The sequence below is a fragment of the Pan paniscus genome, chromosome 14 (assembly GCF_029289425.2).
Source record: "Pan paniscus chromosome 14, NHGRI_mPanPan1-v2.0_pri, whole genome shotgun sequence".
NCBI lineage: Eukaryota > Metazoa > Chordata > Mammalia > Primates > Hominidae > Pan > Pan paniscus.
Window position 1 is genome coordinate 30,082,109 of NC_073263.2, and position 22,169 is coordinate 30,104,277.

The following is a 22,169-nucleotide window of genomic DNA, read 5'->3' on the forward strand; positions in this document are numbered from 1 at the left end:
CCTCTTTGTATCCATGTGTACTCACTGTTTAGCTCCCACTTATAGATGGAAACATGCACTATCTGACTTTCTGTTCCTGCATTAGTTCCCTCAGGGTAATGACCTCCAGCTCTATCCATCTTGCTGCAAAGGATATGCTCTTATTCTTTTTTATGGCTGGGTAGTATTCCATGGTGTAAATGTACCACATTTTCCTTATCCAGTCTACCACTGATGGGCATTTAGGTTCATTCCATGTCTTATGCTATTGGGAAGAGTGCTGCAATGAACATACGCATGTGTGTGTGTCTTTATGGTAGAATGATTTCTAGTCCTTTGGGTATATACCCAGTAATGGAATTGCTGGGTGGAATGGTAGTTCTGTTTTAAGTTCTTTGAGGAATCGCCAAACTGCTTTCCACAGTGGCTGGACTAATTTACATTCCTACCAGCAGTGTGTAAGCATCCCCTTCTCTCCACAACCTCGCAAGCATCTGTTATTTTTTGACTTTTTAGTGACGGCCATTCTGACTAGTGTGGGATAGTATCGCATTGGGGTTTTGATGTGCATTTCTCTTGCCAGCTATTCGGGAGGCTGAAGCAGGACAATCACTTAAACTCAGGAGGTGGAGGTTGTAGTGAGCCGAGATTGCACCACTGCACTCCAGCCTGGGGAACAGAGTGAGACTCCATCTCAAAATATATCCTCCCAAGGTCAATTAAGACTTTTTGTTGGACAAGTTTGATGGTATTCTCTTGGAATTTATATTCTCACTGACTTTTCCTTGTCCCACTGGGATGCAGCAGGAGCGGGAGGGGCTGGAGAGGGATAAGAGCTGTGGTGGGTATCAGGAGAGATGGCTAGGCTTGCTTCCTTTGCAAGGTCTACATCACTCACTCTATCCCTTTATGCCCCCCACCACCCCATGTCTAGCTATAGAGTAGTACACAATTTCAATGATTCTTGCCCCAAATACACAAATCTAGGAAAAGGAATCAGCAAATTATTATTATTATTATTATTATTATTAAGACGAAGTCTTGCTTTGTGGCCCAGGCTGGAGCGCAGTGGCATGACCTGGGCTCACTGCAACCTCCGCCTCCTGTGTTCAAGAGATTCTCCTGCCTTAGCCTCCCGAGTAGCTGGGACTACAGGCATGAGCCACTATACCCAGCTAATTTCTGTATTTTTAGTAGAGACAGGGTTTCACCATGTTGGCCAGACTGGTCTTGAACTTCTGACCTCAAGTGATCCACCTGTCTCAGCCTCCTAAAGTGCTGGGATTACAAGTGTGAGCCACTGCGCCCAGCCTCTTTTTTTTTTTTTTTTTTTTTGAGAAGAAGTCTTGCTCTGTTGCCCAGGCTGGAGTGCACTGGTGCAATCTCGGCTCACTCCAACCTCCGCCTCCTGGGTTCAAGTGATTTTCCTGCCTCAGTCTCCTAAGTAGCTGGGATTACAGGTGTGCACTACCATGCCCAGCTAATTTTTATATTTTTAGTAGAGACAAGGTTTTGCCATGTTGGCTAGGCTGGTCTCAAACTCCTGACCTCAGGTGATCCACCCGCCTCGGCCTCCCAACCTGCTGGGATTGGCTCACACTTACAGGTGTGAGCCAATGTGCCCAGCCTGGAATCAGCAAATTCTTCGCCCTGAAGATGGGTTCAGAAATCATCCCAAACCCTTTGGGTTTTCCTACTAACTACAACTGAATGATAGGTGTGCTTTGGCCTGAAATGGGTCTGTTGAATCTCTGATCTCCAGATTGGGTGGCTCTTCACCAGAAAGTCTCTCGATCATTACTTCTCAAAAATTGCAACTCTCACCCTTCCTTCATTTTGTCCTTCCCGTTTCTCTTTTTTCTTGTTTCAAACTGAGTTTCTCTTTGTATCAGGCAGCCTCACAGTCTGACCCAACACTGATCTTTCCATTGTCATGAACATTTCCCAAACCACATTTAAAAACCACAATACCCTTTCCTTGTTCTCGCAGAAGCACAAAGTATGAGAAATAAACCTTCATTAATTGTAGATTCCCTCTTCTTTAAAAACCATATTTGCTAGTCTTGGACTTCTTAGGATCATAAGACCAAAAAGGAACCTTGAAAAGTCAATCCATTAGTTATATCACATTTAAATAATTATGTGACTTTGTTTGAAGAATTAAGAAAACTGCTGAATTCAATTAAACAAAACTAAACCCTGCCCCAAGCCACTGGGATTTGGTTAAAGTGAATCTGAAGCCTGTCTGTCAATCATCCTAGAGCCATCTGAGTTCCTCGGGCCTGGGGAAATGTGTCTCCCCAAAGTTCCTGTCTTGGAAGCTTAATTGCCAATGTAACAGTATTAAGAGATGGGGCCTTTAAGAGATGATTGGGTCATGAGGGTAGAGCCCTCAGGTATAAATTAATGCCATCAGGTGAAGTGAGTTCTCGAGGGAGTGAATTGGCTCTCACAGGAGTGAGCCCTCTCCAGAGCAGGTTGTTATAAAAGCTAGCTTGGCTCACTCTTGCAGTCTCTTTTGCATGTCCTGCTTGTCCTTCTGCTTTTCCACTATGTTAAGATGCAGTACGAAAGCTCGCACCAGAAGCTGCTGCCATGTTCTTGGACTACCTGGCCTCCTGAACCATAAGTCAAATAAACTTCTTTAATTTGTAAATTACCGAGTCTCAGGTATTCTGTCTTAGCAACAGAAAATGAACTAAGACACCAGGAGATGCAAGTTGAGTATGATATTCTTGTGTGTGTGTTTTGAGAGACAGGGTCCCATTCTGTTGCTCAGGCTGGAGTGCAGTGGTGCAATCATGGCTCACCTCAGCCCTGAATTCCTGGGCTCAAGCAATCCTCCCCACTCAGCCTCCCAAATAGCTGGGACTACATGTGTGTGCTGCCTCACCTGGCTAATTTTTTTTTTTTTTTTGAGACAGAGTCTCATTCTGTTGCCCAGGCTGGAGTGCAGTGGCATGATCTCAGCTCAATTCAACCTCTGCCTCCTGGGTTCAAGCGATTCTCCTGCCTCAGCCTCCTGAGTAGCTGGGATCACAGGTGTGCAGCATCACACCCAGCTAACTTCTGTTTTTTAATTTCTTTTTTTTTTTTTTTTTGAGATGGATTCTTGCTCTGTCGCCCAGGCTGGAGTGCAATGGCATGATCTTGGCTCACTGCAAGCTCCATCTCCCGGGTTCAAGGGATTCTCCTGCCTCAGCCTCCTGAGAAGGTGGGATGGGGTTTCGCCATGTTAGCCAGGCTGGTCTAGAACTCCTGGCCTCAAGTGATTTTCTTGCCTTGGCCTCCCAAAGTGCTGGGATTACAGGTGTGAGCCACTGCACTCAGCCCACACCTGGCTAATTTTTAAAAAAATTTTTTTGCAGACATGGGGTCTTGCAGTGTTGCCCAGACTAGTCTTGAACTCCTCCTGAAGTGATCCTCCCACCTTGGCCTCCCAAAATGTGGGATTACAGATGTGACCCACTGTGTCTGAGTATACTATTCTAATAAATGAGTTGGATACCCTGAAGAGCCACAGGTTAAATGTGAAAGTCACCATCAATATAAAAAGCTAGGAACCTTGGTCAAATTACATACTTTTAAGCTATATATATATGTAAAATTGGATGTGGAAGTATCTATGGATAGCTCCATGCATTTGAATGATTTAGAACAAGAGTTATTAACCTTAGGTTTGTAACCATCCTCAACTGTGTACATCTAGTTTAGTTTAGTTTAGTTTAGAGACAAAGTCTTGCTCTGTTGCCTGGGCTGGAGTGCAGTGGCTGGAGTTCACTGTAACCTAAATGTGTACGTTTTTACAGTACAAAGCCTCACTGCTTTTATCAGATCCTTAAGGATCTCCAAAAGGCTTAAGAACCCCTGTTTTAGAAGAAGGGTAAGATTAAAATCAATGTATTATTTTATATATTTATAAATGCATTAAATAGAAATTAAAAACTTCCATAATAGCAAGATAAAAGGTTGATTGTTGTAAATAATCATCACATAATTAGTAACCACATTTGAACACTAATAGACAATATTATTTCAGCATTTTAGATATGTGTCAACAAGTATTTACCTTAATATACATGCAAGTACATCGGGGAAGGAGGTGTTCACATACAGATTTTAACCTGGATTGCAAACTACTGGTAAATTTACTTTCACTATTGTTTAAAAAAATCATCAATCAGATAATGTAAAGGCAATACCAAATACAAATCAAGTCACTATTGAACATAGTTACAGCTATGTTCAGTTACAACACCTCATTTTCTCATATTAGATAAGAAAAATAAATGATTGTACATGCTTTATAGCAGATTGATTAAAAGATATACTGGGGAAACTCCTTTCATAGCCAAATTTTACAGCCAAAAATCAAATTCAGTGCTTGGATTTTTTAAGCCAGGACCCATTCAGAGTATTCCAAGAATAGTTCTCAAATTGCTAAAAAGCATTGGTTCCATAAATCTATTTTAGAAATGAATTTTAAAAATTAGAAAGTTTGAGTCAGCCATACACAAACCAATCAAGTTATTATGTACTCCATTTGGGTTTTTTTACATTTAAAGTATAATTCATTTATTTATTCATTTAACAAATATTTATTGAGCCTCTGCTATGTGTAGGCACTGATCCGGGTGCTAGGATTACAGCAGTGAATAAAACAGGCCAAAAATATACAAGTTAACACATATGCTCACTGGAAAACATTCAGATACAGAAGTGCACAGATAAAAAAAATCAAACTTGTTCTCCTTAAGGCCCATCCCCCATCTCAGTTCCTTCCTTGCAATTAACAGTTATTCTAGACATTTTTAGTTCATTTACATAGAAAACCTTACATAGGATTTTAAAACCAGTTTTATTGAGATATAATGTACATACTGCATGGATGTATAAGCACATCATAAAATTCACTTGCGTAACATGTATAGTCACATTTTTTACTGTATTTGCAGTGTTGCATTATAATCTAGGTATGCAGATTTTACTTTATTTTATTTTATTTATTTTATTTTATTTTATTTTGAGACAGGGTCTCACTCTGTCACCCAGGCTGGGATACAGTGGCACAATCCCAGCTCACTGCAACCTCCACCTCACTGCAACCTCTGCCTCCTGGATTCAAGTGATTCACCTGCCTCAGCCTCCCAAGTAGCTGGGATTACAGGTGCCTGCCACCATACCCGGCTAATTTTTGTATTTTTAATAGAGATGGGGTTTCACCATGCTGGCCAGGCTGGTCTCAAACTCCTGGTGTCAAGCAATCCACCCATCTCCCAAAGTGCTGGGATTGCAGGCGTGAGCCATGGCGTCCGGCCTTAGTCTCCACACTCTTAACAGAGTTGATGAGATATAAAGGAGGTGAAGGAGAGGGATACAAACAAACAGATAAAAGTTTAGGATAGGCCAGGCGCGGTGGCTCACACCTGTAATCCCAGCACTTTGGGAGGCCGAGGCGAGGGATCATGAGGTCAGGAGATCGAGACCATCCTGGCTGACATAGTGAAACCCCGTCTCTACTAAAAATACAAAAAAAAAGAAAATTAGCTAGGCGTGGTGCCACATGCCTGTAGTGCCAGCTACTCAGGAGGCTGAGGCAGGAGAATGGCGTGAACCCGGGAGGTGGAGCTTGCAGTGAGCCGAGATCGTGCCACTGCACTCCAGCCTGGGTGACAAAGCAAGACTCTGTCTCAAAAAAAAAAAAAAAAAAAGTTTAGGATAAATGCAAATAAGGTAATGGAGATAAACTGTTTAGCATAGAGGCTGACTCCTTAGTAAGCACACAATAAAAATATATGAATAAATAATAAAATAAATCATTTTATTAAATAATAAATCGTTATTATAGTCTGTATACTATATCTTTTATGGATAAGGTTCCTCTTCTATTAGGAAAGTAACATTTCTGTTGCCAGCCTACAGGTTTGTTTAATTAGCTATCTTCATTTGCGGCTGCTATAATACAATTCTGTAGGGTCACTGATCCTACTCAGCTTCTTTTTTTTTTTTTTGAGAAACTCCTAGGTGCTAAGCTTAGGTGCTGCACAGGTCAACAAGACTGTCTGAGCTCAAAGAACTTGCAGCAGGGAATACAATAATAAAGGTATTGCAGGGCTGGGTGATACCGTAGTGTCTGTAATTCCAGCTACTGGAGAGGGAGGCCATGGAGGGAGGACTGCTTGAGCCCAGGAGTTTAAGGCTGCAGTGTGCTATGATCACACCTGTGAATAGCCACTGCACTGCAGCCTGGGCAACATAGCAAGACCCTGCCTCCAAAATAAAGACATACATACATACCTACATACATACAGAAATGTATTGTGTATTTTGGTGCTTTGGGAGCACCCATGGAAAAATCACCATTTTTTTTTTTAAGGGGAGTCAAGAAAGGCTTCCAAGAAGGAAACTTTGAGATACAAGGTGGGAGATAGGTAGAGTCATCTTATATTCCCTTTAAGAAATTCAGGTTTTATCTTGAAGCTAATGAGGAGCCCTGAAGAAGGTGGAATGAGATGGGTTGGGCCTGGAGGGAAGGACAGTTAGAAGGCTGGATGTGAATTACCCCACCCCAGCCTGTGACAAAGGCTCCACCCAAAACATCTGCTGTTCTTGCTAGTTGGTTTCTTATCTTTTGACTCATGAAGTTACTTTGTCTTCAAGTTTCTCAATCACAATGTGGTTTCAATCCAAGATAATCTTTCATATCTGAAATTTGTTTTTCACGCTTAATATTGCTAAGCATATTTTCAGTGCTCTGATACCTCTTTTGGTTTTGTTTTGCTTTTTTTCCCCCCAACAGTTCTCTGGTTGGTTATCTAGATACTTCTTTTCAAAACATCAGAGACCTTTATGATAAAGCTAGACAAAAAATTATTTATCCAAGAGGGGTAATTTAAAAACAAGTATGACAACCAGCAACTCCCCATCACATCAAAGTCATAGCTGCAGTGGAAAGAAAAGCTTAGATCAGGGGAAGGTTTAGGTTAGGTTGAAATCGAAGTTCCTTACACTAGGATTATCCTTACAGATGAAAAACAGATAAAGGCAAGCATGCTCAGACAGGAGGAATGAAGTTGAAGGGTAACTCTGATTAAAACCAAGGAGGGGTAATACCAGATAATACTGGCCAAAGACTGGAGTTGGAGTTGAGAGAATGAAGGAGAGCTACAAACCAGCAGTGTTCCTACAAAACAGTTCTTGCTTTTTTCCCCTACACTGGTAAATAATACGTTTATCACATGACTGGCAAAAATGAAGTATTAGTGTCAATTCACAGCATTTTCAAAATACCAACGATTTATTTTTCAATTTTTTTTTTTTTCTTTTTCAGACAGAGTCTCACTCTGTCACCCAGGCTGGAGTGCAGTGGTGTGATCTCAGCTCACTGCAACCTCTGCCTCCCGGGTTTAAGCAATTCTCTTATCTCAGCTTCCCAAGTATCTGGGACTACAGGCGCCGCCACCATGCCCAGCTAATATATATATATATATATATATATATATATATATATATATATATATATATGTTGTTTTTGTTGTTGTTGTTATTGTTTGAGACGGAGTCTTGCCCTTGTCACCCAGGCTGGAGTACAGTGGCGCCATCTCAGCTCACTGCAACCTCCGCCTCCTGGGTTCAAAGGATTCTCCTGCCTCAGCCTCCCTAGTAGCTGGGATTACAGGCGCGTGCCACCAGGCCTGGCTAATTTTTTGTATTTTTAGTAGAGACAGGGTTTCACCGTGTTAGCCAGGATGGTCTCGATCTCCTGACCTCGTGATCAGCCCACCTTGACCTCCCAAAGTGCTGGGATTACAGGTGTAAGCCACCACGCCCAACCATTTTTATATTTTTAATAGAGATGGGTTTCACCATATTGGTTAGGCTGGTCTCGAACTCCTGGCCTCAGGCGATCCACCCACCTTGGCCTCCCAAAGTTCTGGGATTACAGGTGTGAGCCACTATGCCCGACCTATTTTTCAACTTCTTATTATGGAAAATTGCAAAAGTAGAGTATAATGAAACCCCCTGTACCCGTTATTCAACCTCAACAGTTCTCAACACAGGGCCCATCCCGTTTCCATCTTACTCCTATCTAGTGGATTAGTGTGAAGCAATGATTTCATCTGCACTTACCTCAGTGCACACAATCACCTTAGAGCCAAGCATGCTTTTTGGATCCCCCCTTTGTCTTCACTCACTCCCATCCTCTCAGGGGGCAGTCTGAGGACATCAAGTAGACAGTTTTTTTGTTTTTTTGTATTTTTAGTAGAGACAGGGTTTTGTCGTGTTCGCCAGGCTGGTCTTGAACCCCTGGCCTCTGGTGATCAGCCTGCCTCTCGGCCTCCCAAAGTGCTGAGATTACAGGTGTGAGCCACTGCACCTGGCCTGGAGACAGATTTGAGAAGAGAAGAAAACAGTCCCCACAGAAAGACTAAACTAGCTGACCAAGGCAGAGAGCTAGACCTTTTGAATCAGGATCGGATCAAGGGGAGGTACAGCCAGGCCCCAAGCCCTTTCCAGCCCCTTCCCAGGTGGCAGCATCAGGGGACCTGAACAGGTATTAGTGGGGCCTTGCAGGGAGGAATGAGCTGAGTGGGCAGGGGCGGCGTCTTGGGTGGAAGCATTTGAGATCTGCTGACATTCTTTCTAGCTTCTGGACTGAAGGGCATATTCTCCTCAGTTGGGGAGAGGGCTGCAGCCAGAGGAAACAGGAATCTGGCTGAGGAAAGGTCAGCTGCGTTCCCAGACCCACCCAAGTGTAGCACGGAGGCTACCCTCTTAACCGATGACTGAGCCAACATTTATTGAACCCTTCTCTATCACTGACCCCTCTGTACCCTAGCCTGTAGTCCCATCTGCCCTCACACTTCTCCTTCCATCTCACACGAAGACCGGTCCTTGTTGTTTCTGGCCAACGTGTCCACCTCCACCTTCTGTCAGTCATTCTGCCTCTCCGCGGGCACTTTCTCTGCAGCACACCTAGCTACGTGCCATTGATCCATCCACACTCGAGCTGCCCCTCTCAGCCTTCCCTTCTCTCCAGCTCTCTTGGCCTGGCTGGTTTGGCATTCTCAAAGCCTCACCTGCTTTAGGAAAGTGCCAGTGACACATCTTCCTGCTGAGTGGGGTGCGCTCCTGCAGGCTCTGGAGTTACTTGGCACTTCTGTCCCCAGGTTGCACAGCTGTGTGGGTATCACCCTCTCCCAGTGGCAGAGGCTGTCTTATTTCTCCCACACCCCTAGTTCTCATGGTGCTCACTCCGAAGGTGCTCAGGAAATGTGTGTCAGAAAATAATGGGGCTACAAAGATGAATAAGACCATCCCCACTCTGAAGGCGACTCAGTCTATAGGGAGGCGATCCCTCCAAAGCAAAGCGATCAGGGTGCTTGCCTCCTTGTTGTTCATATTCAGGGCAAAATTCCAAATTCATCAGAATGGGATTCAAGGCCCTCCTGAGCCTGACTACCACTCCAGCTCAATCTTCTGTCACTCACTCATAAAAGTGTAGTCTTCCACTATAGCTCAAATGCCTTAACCCTCCACTAAGCTCTCTCCCTGTTGCCTGGAATTCCAACTCCCAATCTAATTTGGCCACTTCCTGCTCATCCCATAAGACTCAGCTTCAGCGTCACAACCTGTGTGAAGGGCAACCTGGCCCTAACCCTGGGTGGGCATTGCACCTCACACACGTATTCAGAGGTGGCACCTGGAACCCAGTATTATCTTCTCCACTGGACTGGAAGATTCCTAGGAGCAAGAAGTATTACTCCATCCACCCCTCTCCAGCAATCACCACACTCTCTGGCACAAATGTTTGATGAATGACTGAATGAGGGAACAAAGTATCTGGTTTCTTTGGCTTCTGTCACCGCAGAAAGACAGACTGACTCTTCACAGTCATTCCTGTGGTCTAAGGAAGACTAGCACAGCAGAATTACTATTTCAAGAAACTACCCCACCTTGTTTTCCTGATAGCAGAGTAGGCAAATCTCCAGTTCCGGGATACCATTCTTCTTCCTCTAGTTAACTTCTAAGATTTGGTTACCTACACAGAAGACATCCCTACGCACCCATCAATTACAAGAGCCAGAGTTGGAATCCCAGCTGCTTGGGAGGCTGAAGTGGGAAGAACATTTGAGCCTAGGAGTTCATGACCAGCCTAGAAAACATAGTGAGACTCCATCTCTACATAAAATTTAAAAAAATTAGCCAGGTGTGGTGGTGTGCACCTGTAGTCCCAGCTATTAAGGAAGGCTGAATCGGGAGGATCGCTTGAGCCCCAGGATTCAAGGCTGCAGCGAGCTATGACGGCACCACTACATTCCAGCCTGGGCCACAGAGTGAGACTCTCTCTCTAAAAAAGGAAAAATAATTAATGAGAGCCAGAAAATTAAATTGAGTGGCTGGCCATGGCCTTGAACTGTTACTCCCATATCATACTGGATGAAAAATTTAAAACTGAGTATAAATATGTTCCTTATTTCCCCAGACAGGTTCTAATTCATGGAGTTAGAGTAACATCATTCAAAAAATAGATTAATCTAAGAAAGTCGTTTTTATACCATGTCTTATGGAATTGAAAATGACATGCCAGGCGGAGTGGCTCCCGCCTGTAATCTCAGTGCTTTGGGAGGCTGAGGCAGGCAGATCCGCTGAGGCCAGGAGTTCAAGACCAGCCTGGCCAACATGGTGAAACCCCGTCTCTAATAAAAATACAAAAATTAGCTGGGCATGGGGGTGTATGCCTGTAGTCCCAGCTACTCGGGAGGCTGAGGCAGGAGAATTGCTCGAACCTGGGAGGCAGAGGTTGCAGTGAGCCAAGATCACACCACCGCACTCCAGTCTGATGACAGAGCAAGACTCCCTCTCAAGAAAAAAAGAAAAGAAAATGACAAAAAAGTAGGCCTTTGAAAACATTCCTTGGTCACCTGTTTGATCCTTGTACTCAGTTAAAACAGTGCTCCTAAACCTAGTCTCCACCAATTTGCTTTGAATATTTTCCTAAAGGTACCTGGTTTTCTCACCGCCTTTCATTTTGACAATCAGGGAGTCTAATCATAACCTGAATTTTTCTCTCAAATTTCTCTAAATTTCCCCTCCCCTTCATTTTTCAAGGGTCAGACTACGTGAAAACACTTTTTCACATTAATCATTCATTAGCTGTGCTTTTGGAAATCAAACTCAACAACAGCACCGCCGTTCTGCCTTGCATAATTATCTTTCTGCCCCAGTTCCTGATCAGATACACCTTTCATATCTAAAATATATTCATGAATTAATCCAATATTTTTGTTTTGTTTTGAGACAGGGTCTTGCTATGTCATCCAGGCTGGAGTGCAGTGGTGCTATCACAGCACACTGTAGCCTCGACTTCCTGGGTTCAAGCCATCCTTCTGCCTCAGCTGCTGGAGCAGCTGGAACCACAGGTGCGCCACCATGCCCTGCTAATTAAAAACATGCTTTTTTGTAGAGATGGGGGTCTCACCATTTTGCCCAGGCTGGTCTCTAGCTCTTGGGTTTTAGGCATCCTCCCTCCTCGGCCTCTCAAAATGCTGGAATTATAGGCATGAGTCACTGCGCCCAGCACCAATATTCTTTTTTTTTTTTTTTTTTTTGAGATGGAATCTCACTCTGTCACCCAGGCTGGAGTGCGGTGGCGCGATCTTGCCTCACTGCAACCTCTGCCTCCTGGGTTCATATGATTATCGTGTCTCAGCCTCCTGAGTAGCTGGGACTACAGGTGTGTACCACCACACTCAGCTAATTTTTGTATTTTTAGTTGAGACGGGGTTTCGCAATGTTGGCCAGCTGGTCTTAAACTCCTGACCTCAAATTATTCATCTGCCTCAGCCTCCCAAAGTGTTGGGATTACAGATGTGAGCCACCACGCCTGGCCATGCCCCAATATTCTTAATTTCTATTCCAAAGCCCAGATGTCAAGACCTATTCATGTTTAACTTTTAACCTTTGCCTGGGGATATGAAGATAATGAGATAATGCAGGAATATGAGTGCAAAACTTTGGTTTTTGAGGAATTTACTAAACTGATGGGTGAGACAAGATGCAGATACTATAGTGGTAAAATTTTGGCAATAATATTTTCAACATATATAATGCACTGCTGTATTCAAGGTCCATGCATATTCACTGGATCTAAAATAAACCCGCGGTGTAGATACGATCTTCTTCATTTCCCGTAGCAAGAAACTGAAGCTCTGAATTGTTAAGTATCTTAACCAAGATCTCTGGAGGTTACCTAATCCACTCTCAGTTTTAACTCTTACCTATAGGCTAATTAATAGTCTATTTCATATCCCAGACCTCTGTCCAGAGAAAGCTAAGCCTTTCTGTAAAATTGCCTACTTGTCAATTTCACCTGTGTGTCCCATAGCCCTCCCAAATCCACAGGGTGGAAACCCAAATCCCCTGGAACCTGAACAACCACCTGCATCCCGTACTCTTCCTCCACCACCTCCTGCTCAGGCCGGGCACCGTAACTGACCTCATAGCTTCAGCCAGGTATCTGCAAGCCCAGTACCAGTGGATAGACAGGACACATAATATATCCTCAACAAGTATTTGTTGTATGAGTGATTTTATGAGTGAATGAGTGAGTGGGGGTAGGCATCTTTGCCTCTCCCTCACCCTTAACCAGAAGATTAATTGGTCATAAAATCCTGCTGTTTCTACATCAGAAATCTCTCTCAAATCCTTTCCCCATTTTTAATCCCCACCTTGCCTCCCTTGCTGGATCGTGTCAAAGCTAAAATGAGATTAATACACATAAAAGTGTTTTGCAAAGAATAAACCTCTGGGAAAAAAAAGAAAGGATAAATCCCTCTGGAATCCGTTACTAAACTTACCAGCCCCAGTTTGCCTATTCCTTTCAAGCTATGATTTTTTTTCCCGTCCTTCCGACCTTGTTGTTGTCTCTGCCATGACTTCCAGAGACTCATCACTCAGTTTGTACGAAAATACCACTGGTCTCTATGCTCTGGCTTAGCGGCACGGTTCCATTTCCTTTTATGTTGCTTGCTTCTGGTTATTTCTCAGAGTAAGATCTAACTCGCGAGGAGGCTATGAAGTTCCTCATGAAAAGAAGCTGTTACATGGCTTTTGTAGCTTCCACAGCATCTCGCACAATCTTGGGCATATAGTAAGTGCTTAATAAACGTTTACTAATTGAGAGATCAATTCTCCTCCAGCCCTCCTCAATCAGCCCAGTATCCTCAGTTTCTCTCCAAATTCTATTCCTTATTCTTCAAAATGTATTGTGTATATCAGGAACATCTCTTCCTAAGATGTTTGAGAAGAGAGTCTAGCCAATAGATAGTTTTTTACAAGTTGCTCATTCTTTTAAATGTACTAAGTGAACCAGAGTGGAGGAGCCAGACCCTATTACTCATCACACTGAAGTAATACGGCTTTACACATATACAGTGCTTATAAACACACACCTAAAACCAAGTATAATGGTAATTAAAGATACCTGAAACGCTGCCAGTAATAATCATAGAACTAAAGAAAAACAGGGCATCAATGTTTTCCTTTTAATTATCCACTACAGCCCAGCAGTCACCAAATGATACGGTTTGGATATTGCTTCTCTCCAAATTTCATGTTGAAATGTCATCCCCAACGCTGGAGGCAGGGCCTGGTGGGAGGTGTTTGGGCCATGGGGGTGGATCCCTCATGAATGGTTTGGTGCCCTCCCTGAGGTAATGAGTGAGAGCTGGTTGTTTAAAGGAGCCTGGCACCTCCTCATCTCTCTCTTGCTCTATCTTGCCATGTGACGTGCCTGCTCCCCCTTCATCTTCTTCCATGAGTGAAAGCTTCCTGAGACTGAGCAGATGCTGGTGCCATGCTTTTTATATAGCCTGCAGAATCGTGAGCCAAATAAACCTCTTTTCTTTATAAATTACCAGCCTCAGGCATTCCTTTATGGCAATGGAAAACAGACTAATACACCAAGTCTTCTTGCTTCTCTCTGTGAAATGTCTATTGAACGCAGTTTTTCCTTTTGGGATTTTGGCACCATCTTAGGCTGGGCCTTGCATGTCCCATCTACCTCCCTTGCCCTGGCTTCTTACCTGGGCTCTTGGCCCTTGGTTTCTCCTTACTCTAGTGCAGTTTACCTGCAGGCCCCAAACATTGATTTCATCAAGCTGTCCCACTGCCCCAAACACACACCTCTAGAGGTTCCCTACTATTCAGAGGACAAGGCATAATCTCCTTAGCTACATCTTCAAGGCCTTTTCAACCTTAGCCTACCCTCCTGGTCTAACCTCTCTGATTCTTCTTTGTGGGGGCGACTGTGGCCTACCCTTTAAGAGCTAAAGTTGTTACCTGAGATGCACCTGATTAAATCCACACACCATAGACATAATTGGGGCCAGGCATGGTGACTCATGCCTATAATCCTAGCACTTGGGGAGGCTGAGGCAGGAGGATCACTTGAGCTCAGGAGTTCGAGACCAGACTAGGCAACATAGTGAGAGCTTGTCTCTTAAAAAAAAAAAGATTGATTGGCAAGAGTAAATCAAAAGGATGCCTGCTCTGTAAATGAGTGACTGAGGAGGTCAAGGTAACCCAAAACTCCAATCAAAATCTGGGAGTAATATCAGGGAAGTAGGATTTGAAGGTGATTGTAATTTAGGGAGCAGAGGCAAACGCTGAACATGCTTAGGGGAGGAGTGTGACTAGAAGGGTCAGAAAAGGGAACCCAAGGAGTGAAAAGTAGGCAACACCCATCTGTTAAGTCAATGAGAATGTCTACCCACATCCCTGAAGAATGAACGTGACAGTTCAGGCTCTGATGCGTGAACACTGAAATCACCTAACAATGCCCTTCACTAGTTTGATTCCACAGCAATCCTGGAGCAGCTTGTTTTTCATGGCATGGGCCCTGATCAGACAGACAGGCTGCCAGTTGCAGATCCCCCTGCAGACCAAATGCATTGGCCTTCAGCTGCATACACATGTGTGGATAATCAGTTTTGATGAGCTTGGCTAAAGTAAGGCCACTGCTGAGAAATGGAGCCGCTTCCACTCAGTAATAATAATGATAATGAACAAGTAAATCACATGTCTGAGCCTGAGGAACAGCTCCAGGACCACGGTAAACTGACCGAGGTAAATGTGCTCTAAGGGGCCTCTGTGTGGACAGTCCATGCACCTTTTGAGCCAGTCTCCTGCATCCCTCAATACTGAGTGCACCATTGTAAAACCACATGACTAGGGCCGCACACAGTGGCTCACACCTGTAATCCCAGCACTTTGGGAGGCCAAGGTAGGCGAATCATTTGAGGTCAGGAGTTCAAGACCAGCCTGGCCAACATGGTGAAACCCCATCTCTAATACAAATACAAAAATTAGCCAGGCGTGATGGTGGGCACCTGTAGTCCCAGTTACTCAGGAGGCTGAGGCAGGAGAATTGCTTGAACCTGGGAGGCAGAGGTTGTAGTGAGCTGAGATCACACCACTGCACTGCACTCCAGCCTGGGCATCAGAGTGAGACTGCATCTCAAAAAAAACAAAAACAAAAAACAAAAACCCAAAAAACCCCACATGACTAAACAACACGATTTTAACCTGGATTCCATTTTCTCTCTGGCCACCCCAGCTTTTGGCTCTTTAGTCACTTTTCATGTGGTCTGTAGAAGGTCTCTTCAATTTTTCCCTCCTGGTTTTACTCTCATCTGCCTGGAGTCCTCTGCTTCAGGAAGTCACCCCATGTGAATGCTCTCATTGTATGCTATGCATGTGCTCACTGTAACACCAAAACATCTGCACAGGTGTGTGTGAGTTTACGTCTTCTCCATGGCATGATCTGTATCTTCATATTTGTATTTCTAGGGCCTAGCATAAGGTAGTGGGAACTTAAATACAACAGTGCTGAAATCATTCCAGAGCACTGAGATTCCAAAAATCTGCCTCTCAGGGCAGACTTCTCTGCTGAGCCTCAGGCCTGTATGTCCAAGTTTCTACTGGTCATCTCTACTTGGATGTAATACAGATAACTCAACTTTAATTTGGCCAATGCCAAGTTTTCTTGACCCACTCTCTTGATAACTAATCCACTCTCATGACAACCCATTAATCCATGTATGGATTAACCCATTCACAAGGCTTCTCATGATCCAATCACCACCCAAAGGCCCCACTTCTCAATACTGTTACAGTGGGGATCAAGTTTCAACATGAGTTTTGGAGGTGACAAACATTCAAACCATAGCAATACTATACATCTAGCGAGTCACCAGATTTCTTTTTGTCTTTGTAGAAATGGGGTCTATGGGGTGTCTCATGTTGCCTAGGCTGGTCTCAAACTCTTGGCCTCAAGTGATCCTCTCGCCTCAGCTCCCAAAGTGCTGGGACTACAGGTGTGAACCACTGCATCCGGCCTTCCCAAATTTCGTCCATCCACTGTCTCTTCATATGGTCCACCTCTCACCTAAGGCCCTTGATAGCTCTCATCTGGACTGTTATGGAAGTCATCTAACTGGTTCTTATCTATAAAATGGGAGTAACCGTAGGATTTTTGTAATGATTGAATGAGGATGCACATTACCTCATGATAATAATAGCAATGGCTAGCATTGATTGAGTTATAAACCCCTAGTACTGAGCTGTACTGAGCTGCAGTAGGGGTTTAGAGCTCAATCAATGCTAGCCATTGCTATTATTATCCCTCGGGGTCTAGTTCAATCTTTTTTTTTTTTTTTTTTTAAGAGATAGGGTCTCACTATGTTACCGAGTTTGGACTCAAACTCCTGGGCTCAAGTGATCCTCCCACCTCAGCCTCCCATGTAGTTAGGACTACAGGCATGTGCCACCGTACCTGGCAATTTTTAAAAACTCGAGTTGACCTTTCTAATCAATCTTTTTCCATTGACAATCACCTTTTTATAAACGACTGCAGCACTGATTGTAGTATTCATTTTAAACTGTACATTCTGGTCATATGTGTGTATCTATTTCTCACTTTTTGTTTAGTTTTTTTTGAGAGAGGGTCTGGCTGTGTTCCTCAGGCTGCAGTACAGTGGCTATTCATCAGCACCATCATAGCTCACTGCAGCCTCAAACTCCTGGGCTCAAGCCATCCTCCCGCCTCAGACTCCCAAGTAGCTGGGAGTACAGGTGTGTGTCTCAATGCCTGACTATCATCTTTTAACTGTTCAACTTGGGAGTACTGGGATGTGTATTACACTTTGTGGTAGGCGGAACTCTAAGATGATCCTCAATGACCTCCCCTAAGCCTCATCTTTAGAGAATCCTTTCTCCTTTGAACACAGGCAGAGTAAGTGAGTATGACGAGAGTTGACTCCCATGATTAGGTTGCGTTAGATGGCACAGCTGAAGTTAATGCTACAGGAGATTACCCAGGTGGGCCTGAACCTCATCATACGAAATCATTAAAAGCAGAGTGCTGGAGGCAGATGGAGGATCAGAGATTCAAAGCACAAGAAGACTAGGACTCGCCCTTGCTGGCTTGAAGGTGTTGGGGGTCACAGGAAAAGGACCTGAAAGCAGCTTTTAGAACCAGACAGCAGTGCCCTACTACGGATCAGCAAGAAAGTGGGACCTCAGTTACAGAGCCACAAGGAAGTGGATTCTGCCAACAGAACCTGAATGAGCTTGGAAGTGGATGTGAGCTCAATTTGGCCAACACCTTCATTTGGGCTTGTGTTCCCTTGAGCAGAGAACCTGACTATGCCAAACTGAACTTCTGACCTACACAACTGTGTGCTAATACGTGGGTGCTGCTTGAAGCCTCTGTTTGTGATAATTTTTGTCATGCAACAATAGAAGACTAATAGTACTTCTCTTCAGTGCTTTCACTATTGAACAAAACGTAATTTAACATTACATTCAATAAATACTCACTGAGAAAACATTAATAATTGAAATAACTTTATCTTATCGCCAGTAAGGTCATAATGCCAGCTGGCCTTTTCTGCCTATTATCAACATTAAAAACTATTTTAACAAAGATTTTAATTTGAACAATATCTGTCATGCTCATTTTATATTTATTGAATTGCTAAAAAAAAAAAAAAAGCCCACATTATTCTAGACGGGATGTTTTTAGAAAACATGAAAGGAATTATTTAAAGCAGAGATGCACCTCGAAACATTTAATACACCCAGGGGCTACATTGTAGTTTCAGGACACCAAAAATGAGCTAGTAGAATATTTTACAAACTAAGGTAATCATCAAAAGAGTTTACAGGTAAAATTTCTTTGCATGAATTACCATTACAAAGAAAGATTCTATATAACAAACCTACTTCTGAGGTCCTTAGAAACAATGGTTTGTTGGTTTCTAAAAATTTTTATTTAAAAAGTCTGGCAAATGCTACATACAACACTCCACCTTCCCCCCTCACCCCCAGAGATTTACAGTCCATATTACCGTATTAAAAACTCTATGAAGTCATGAAGTGAATCTACCCATTTAATTTTTTTAATACAGCATCTCCCAAATATACTTACGACAGAATCTTTCTTTGAGAAATAATTTTTGACCTCTTGCAGAAATGCAATTTGGGAAATGCTGGCCTGAACAAATTCCTCCCTCCTGACCAAGTATTAAATCAAAATAGTAGGACTACAAGGAATATTTCAGAAGTTAAATTGATTCAAGATATTCAAGAGCTGGTAAAGTGTCTTCCTCCTTTCCTTATGGACTATAGTAACTTTTCACTATTTTTTTTTTACTTGAGTCAACAAATTTGAAAAGTGATTTTTAACAACTGTATTAATTTTAACAAAATACCCATACAGCAAAGTAAATGTTCCAAGGAATTTTCTAGAATAGTTTCAGCCATACCATATATCTATTTGTGCATTATCACAGTGAATTATTTTATATAAGAGGTTGTTTTGTCATCTAATACTTTATAATTTAATGCAGAAAACACTTAAAACTGACAAACTTTTAAATATATTTTTAGTCGATGTTAAGGAGGAGGTAGAAAAATAGAATCAGGGCTGGGCATAGTGCCTCATGCCTGTAATCCCAGCACTTTGGGAGGCTGAGGCAGGAGGATTGCCTGAGTCTATGAGTTTGAGACCAGCCTGAGCACCATAGTGAGACTCTGTCTATACAAAAAATAAAAAATTAGCCAGGAGTGGTGGTATACTCCTGTAGTCCCAGCTACTTGGAAGGCTAAGGTGAGAGGATCACTTGAGACTGGGAGATCGCGGCTGCAATGAGCTGTGATCACACCACTGCCCTCCAGCCTGGGTGACAGAACGAGACCCAGTCTCAAAATAATAATAATAAGGTTCAGAATTTTAGGCTAGGGTTCTTCTGCTTTTAAATACATAAATGCTAAAAAAAGTTCCAAGTATATAAAACATGAAAATAAGTATTTCGAATGTGAAGAAATTGAATTTGAAATAGAGCTGTGATGTACTTCCAAAAAGAAGGAATGACCTTAGAATCCTATCCAAATTCTTGGTCTAGTTCAGTGGTTCTCAAACTTTAGCAGGTTTTAGAACCTCCTGGAAGGCTTGGTAAAGTACAGGTTGCTGGCCCCTGCCACCAGAATTTCTAATGGTCTGGGGTGAGACCCCCAAAATATGCATTTCTAACAAGTTCCCAGGTGATGTGAAGCTGCTGTCCAGGAAGCCTATTTTGAGAACCACTGAGAATGCAGTTCTTATACCAACCTGCTCTGAGATTCTCATTCAACAGCTGTCTGGGAAAAGCTGCATAGGTGGTTTTAATGTGTACCAATTTCTCAGAGCCTTTTTGTTTGTGTTTTGAGACGGAGTCTCGCTCTCTCACCCAGACTGGAGTGCAGTGGCACAGTCTCAGCTCACTGCAACCTCCACCTCCAGGGTTCAAGCGATTCTCCTGCCTCAGCCTCCAGAGTAGCTGGGACTACACCATGCCTGGCTAATTTTTGTATTTTTAGTAGAGATGGGGTTTCACCATGTTGGCCAGGCTCGAACTCCTGATCTCAAATGATCCGCCTGCCTTGGCCTCTCAAAGTATTGGGATTACAGGCATGAGCCACTGTGCCTGGCCTCTGAGAGCCTTCTGCTCTGAAGTTCTGTGATTTGGGATTTTGCTGTAGGTTATGCTTGTTCTAGTTCTGCATCTCAGATCCTCTGCAGTTCTCTCCACGGGTATTTCAGCATACAAAAACCAAAAATCAGAAAACAAAAAAACCCAGAATGCTGGGACAATAAATGTGAAAGAAACTTTATTTTATATCTCACCAGCAGAATTTACAGAAGAACACTGGAAACTATAACTGTGGATTCTCACTTGTGTTTGCTTTGACTTCCATCGAGTAACATGGAAAACCCAGAGCTGGCCAAGTTGACTGTTAGTGTAGTCAGAGAAAGACCAGAAGTCTGCAACTGCCTTCTAACTCTTATATCTGGCTGGGTGTGGTGGCTCACGCCTGTAATCCGAACACTTATGGGAGGCTGAGGTGGGAGGATCGCTTGAGCCTAGGAATTTAAGACCAGCCTGGGCAAGATAGCGAGACTTCATCTCTACTAAAAAAAAAAAAAAAAAAAAAATAGCTGGGTGTGGTGGCACATGTCCATAGTCCCATCTACTTGAGATGCCAAGGCAGGAAGGTTACTTGAGCCCAGGAATTCAAGGCTGCCGTGAGCTGTGTTCACGCTACTGTACTCCAGTCTGGACAACAGAGACCTTGTCTGAAACAAGCAAAACAAAACACTTCTATATCCAGCTGTCTTTTCCTATTTCCCTTTGTGTTGAATTGTCTGTGATTTTCAAGACCCAATTTAGATCAGCCATAAAGGTGTCCTGGCAGAACATCGAGGGCATGATCTTTTGGAGTCAGACAGATCCAGGTCCTAGCTCTGTCATTTAGTTGCTGAAGGACTCTGGGAAAGTTATTTAATATTCCTTAACCTCAGTTTCCTCTTCTGTAAAATAGGAGAAATTGTATTATACCTTCTACATATTATCATTGTTAGGTGCCAATGAGAAATGCTTGAAGAGCATTTAGCACAGTGCCTGACACAGAGTAAGGGAGCAATAGATAGCACACAGCTCTTAACATTCATAGAAACCTTTTTTTTTTTTTTTTTTTTTTGATTCAGGGTCTCACTCTCTTGCCTAGGATGGAGCACAGTGTCCACAAGCATGGCTCACTGCAGCCTCAACTTCCCAGGCTCAAGCGAGCCTCCCACCTCAGCCTCCCAAGTAGCTGAAACCACAAAAAAAAAAAAAAAAAAAAAAAAAGCTACATGCTACCACACCCAGCTAATTTTTTATTTTATTTTATTTTTATTTTTATTTTTGTAGAGATGGGGGCTGGTCTTGAATTCCTGGGCTCAAATGATCCTCCTGCCTTGGCCTCCCAAAGGGTTGGGATTATGGGTATGAGCCACTGTGCCCAGCCCAAATAAACATTCTCTAGACAGTCCTGGAATAAGTGTCAACTAATTTCAATGCTTGAGTAGTGAGAATTATCCTATAATAATTTTCAGGCTGGATGCGGTGGCTCATGCCTGTAATCCCAGCACTTTGGGAGGCCGAGGCGGGTGGATCATTTGAGGCTAGCAGTTCAAGACCAGCCTGGCCAACATGGTGAAACCCCGTCTCTATTAAAAATACAAAAATTAGGCAGACGTGGTGGCACACATCTGTAGTCCCAGCTACTCGGGAGGCTGAGGCAGGAGAATCGCTTGAACCCAGGAGATGGAGGTTGCAGTGAGCCAAGATCACACCACTGCACTCTAGCCTGAGTGACAGAGTGACACTCTGTCTCAAAAAAAAAAAAAAAAAAAGAAAAAAGGCCGGGCGCGGTGGTTCACGCCTGTAATCCCAGCACTTTGGGAGGCCAAGGTGGGCGGATCACGAGGTCAGGAGATCGAGACCATCCCGGCTAACACAGTGAAACCCTGTCTCTACTAAAAATACAAAAAAAAAAATTAGCCAGGCGTGGTGGCGGGCGCCTGTAGTCCCAGCTACTCAGGAGGCTGAGGCAGGAGAATGGCGTGAACCCAGGAGATGGAGCTTGCAGTGAGCTGAGATCGCACCACTGCACTCCAGCCTGGGCGACAAAGCAAGACTCCATCAATTAAAAAAAAAAAAAAATCAACATAGCAGCTAAAGATGTCACATTGAACTTAGAAAACAGTTCCTGCCACCCTCAAGAACTATCTTGCATAATAAATACTAAATATGATCAAATGT

The 22,169-nt window shown here is 43.4% G+C and overlaps 1 protein-coding gene across 3 annotated transcripts in view; it reads right to left on the bottom strand.

The window, feature by feature from the left end:
* The window catches only part of HMGB1 (high mobility group box 1), a 157,831-nt gene that overhangs the window by 37,664 nt on the left and 97,998 nt on the right, over window positions 1-22,169 (bottom strand). The window lies entirely within an intron of this gene.